Source organism: Panthera onca, chromosome X, assembly GCF_046562875.1.
Source record: "Panthera onca isolate mPanOnc1 chromosome X, mPanOnc1 haplotype 2, whole genome shotgun sequence".
Classification (NCBI taxonomy): Eukaryota; Metazoa; Chordata; class Mammalia; order Carnivora; family Felidae; genus Panthera; species Panthera onca.
The window spans coordinates 46,791,928-46,795,844 of record NC_138357.1 but is presented as its reverse complement, the minus strand read 5'-3'; the positions used below and the strand labels follow the sequence as shown (position 1 = coordinate 46,795,844).

At 42.7% G+C, this 3,917-nt stretch overlaps 1 long non-coding RNA gene across 1 annotated transcript; it reads right to left on the bottom strand.

Moving 5' to 3' along the window:
• Positions 1-563: 563 nt before the first annotated feature.
• LOC145713550 (uncharacterized) lies at positions 564-3,588 on the bottom strand. The gene is made up of 3 exons (XR_014136632.1): positions 3,511-3,588; positions 1,962-2,071; positions 564-993 (listed from the first exon to the last, which is right to left on the bottom strand). It is a non-coding gene; the product is annotated as an uncharacterized LOC145713550 (long non-coding RNA).
• Positions 3,589-3,917: the final 329 nt, after the last annotated feature.

Here is a 3,917-nt window from a genome sequence, read left to right as displayed (position 1 = left end):
CAAAAGTATTTGGTTCACAAAACAATGAATTCTGTTCTGGACAAGAATGAGACCAGAGATTCAGTGCTGCAGATCATTAGCAGGTATTAGACATCTGAGTTTATGTTCAACAGATGTGATGTGCTTAGAACAATGTGTCCTAGAATGTGCCTCCTTCCCCTTTCCCCCATCCAACCCCAGCCTTGAGTGTCTCCTCCTATCAAGCTGAAAGCACATTCCAGAAAGCAAGAGAGCCCAGTTTAAACATCTCAGCCCTATTCACTTTAGAAGTTCACTTCAGACCCTGTGTTGTCATTTTCTCACCTCCTACATAAGAAGGCTAGTCCACGTTACCTCCTCTCCCAAGGTTCTCATGGGAGAATCATGATTCTAACTCATGGAAAAGCATATAGCATTCTCAACTCAGAATCCACTGGACCCGGACAAAGGAGAGCCTTATCCCTCTGACCAATCTCCCAAAGTGGCTTTCCTTAAACTATTTTGTTTGGCTGTAAAGAGTACCTTTGTTGTACTTTCATTACTTAGAAGACCACCAAGAATGGACCACTGGAGTCTCAACACAATGATTATATTTATTATTTTATCGCTACATTAGAAATGAAAATAAACTGAGAAGGTGCAAATGTATGCCACTTCATGAATATTATGGAACAACAAATACAGCCACTATAGAAAGTTAAAAGTAGTTTAACCTTTGGGGGTGCAAGGACTACACACAGAAATGTCATCAATGGTAAGATTATTAACAGCATCTGCCAACTGGAACGTATGTACCAATGGAAAGTTTAAAAAAAGGGAACACTGGCTTCCCCTGACTTCTTGGCTAGGGAATATGGATGGGAAGACATCAGAAGATGCCTAAAATCTCTACAAACACATAAGTTTGCAAAAAACAAGCCCCAAACTAAGACACTAAAGCAATGTTGAAATTTTCTGTTGGGAGGAGATCCACATTGTATGATGTTTGAACACACTCTTTCTCTTGTTGGATAGCTAGGGGAAAAAACAAACACAACAAATCATTAAGAAGGTATATTTCTAGAAGTTCAGTTTTCTTCCAAGAGTTCTTTGCCAAGTTATTGAAGGCTGCCATATCTGCTTTAAATTTAGAAGGCCAAGGCACTAACCACAAATCCCCGTTCAAGCGTGTGTGTATATGTGTATGTGAGTGTGTGTGTTGTGCATGCATGAATGTTAACCACCTGAACATTCACTAGAATTTACATCAACTGTTTTTTTTTTTCCATTTGAGAGGGAGATTTATGCTGTTGCCATTTTTTCCATAGATTATTCTGAGACTAAAGAAGTGAAGCATTTTCCTCAGGTTTAACTATCACTATGTAATTAGTAAGTTATACCCTTTAGACAATTATGACTAACTGTGAAACTCAAGTAACACTGACATGGCAAAAAATGTCCCTCAATTTTGTGAATATGTTTGGAGTTTCTCTATCAGGCTAAAACTCCCAAGGGCAAACCTGATCCCTTGAGTCTGGGAGCCTTGAGTGCACCCAAGATCTAAACTTGTTCTCTGCCTTATTTTGTCATCAGGTAGAGAAAGCCAACACTGCAGTTTGTGTGGTTTTCTAGGAATGAAATCCTGGCCCAAATGGCTAGATGCAGAAAATGCCTAATAACCATTAAGTGGACAAAACAAAGATTTTTCTAGTACTAAGTCTAACATTCCAAGATTGATTGTAAAGATATTTTTAGTAATTTTCAACAAGAAATTAGTTTTTTATTCCCCCATTACTTCTTGGGTCTATCATGTGAGAACCATTTGTATAATTCAAGTAAGAAGACAACTATTTGGTATTTTTAACTGTTGCATTAAATACAGTGATACTATAATTATTTCTTACTTAGTGGCAAAATTTACTAGAAGAGTTTATTTACTGAGACTATCAATGTTCACCATTGTTTTTCTCCATTAGAAACCCCCAGCCCCATCCATGACTTACTTTCCTTTGAAGGGAGAGTATTTTTTTTAGTGTTAGTTTTCTTCAGTTTTGACCAAACTTCTCCACTTCAGACAAGTCTGGCTTATTACTCATCTTGACTAAAAGAAAAACTAAAAAAAATTACATTAAAATACACAGAGCTATTGTCATACTAAGGAATCACAGCCAAAAATTCTCATATTTAATATCAATGTATATTTTACCGGCTGATTTTCAAGACAACAGCACATATCTTAGAAAAGCCATGTTTTTATTAGAATACTCTAAATTACACATCACTGCCCCATTTGTGTTAGGTAGTAAAAGCCATTAAATCAGGATGCAATAGAAACCAAGATGCTCTAAAATCCAGAGTCAAAATGTCTAATTCTTTTCGATTACAGCTGGGGTCAAATGGAGGTGACAGAAGTACCTCCATATAGAGTTAAAAGAAAAATAAGGACTGTGTTTAACCAGCTAATGATTTTGTGACAGGAGATAGCAGTAATTTGAGCAACTTCACTTTGCATTCAATTAATTTTGGGGGGCATTTTTCTTGGGGAGTAGGAATAAGCACACAAAAAGGGTTGGCATAAATTGTACTAGTTTCTTTCCATTTTATCTGCCCAGAGATAGATTAAGGAGTCACAACAAGAGAGGGAGGGGATTTAATCCAGTCATAACTAATTACATGTCTCATAATAACTCCTTATGACACTGGTTTGTAAATGTAGGAAGGCACAGCTGATTAGGATCATACCAAGGCCTTCAGCAGAATGGGGTAAACAAATAGAATTGATTTTTATTTCACCATGTTTTCTCTGCAAAGGGAGAGGTTAGGAGATGAGATGCCCTGTGACCATTTTGGTTTTGTACGGTAAGAGACAACAGGAGACCCCAGCGACCTGAAAATAGAGCTCTCAAGCATGCGCCTGGCCCCACCCTGGTGGGGTAAGGCACGTCTAGTGCCCAGAGTAGAATGGAGAGGCCCCCAAGCAGCAAGAAGTCCTGAATATGCCTCCCTTCCGTCGACGTCACCCTAAAACCCTCCTTTGACAAGTGGTCAGACGCCAATCTCCAGAGGTAGGGAAATAGGGGCTAACAAATCATAAAGGGCTGGGCGCGTGGGGCATTTTGTCAGGAAAAGTTTTCTTACATTTTAAAATAACTATCATCCTTGTCAGGCGCGCAGCCTACCTTTTGGTCACAGGAGGAGAGAGCGCGAAGGGCCAGCCCCAGATGGCCCATTCCAGGGAGCCCCCAAACTCCTCCTCCTCCTCTGGGCTCGGCCTGCAGCCACAGCGGACCCGCCCCTCTCCCCACCTGTGGCCTTGCAGCTATAGCGGTCGCCCCCTCGGGCCTTCCAAGGACCTACCTGGGGAGGACTCGGCAACGCGCAGAAGGCGGCGCCACAGAAAACAAAGGCGCGGACTCGCCAGGAGGCAAAGTTACAAATGCCAGCTCCAACCTGGCCCCTCCAGTTACCGAAAGACCGACACCTCCCGCCGCGCAGCTGCTGCACCCTCCTGTCCCTATAGTCTTCTGGCTCCGGGGGGCCACACGTCCTCACCTAAAGGCTTGAAAACCGGTGAAAGACCTACAGCTAGACCAACGCCTCTCCGCACTCAGTATGAGGTTAATGTTCCTGCGCGGAACCCTGAAATTATAAATCACGGAGCAGACCCCGCCCCAGACCTTTCTGATTGGCTGGGAGGTCCCAGGCCCGCCTCTTCGCCCTTCCCCCCACTTTCTTCTTTCAGTAAAGTGGCTGTCCCTCACTGTCTCCTCTCTACTCTGAACCTCGGCCCTGCAACAGTGTCTTGGTGACGTTATACCCAAGCTGCCTCGCCAGACCCCGTCCAGGCCTTCTCCCATTCCGTGAGGAATAGCCTGCCTGCCTCTTCCGCCTCTCCTTCTATGTTCGTGCTGAAGATTTCACTTTCCTTTATTCCAAGTTTATTCACCCCTCCAAGATAA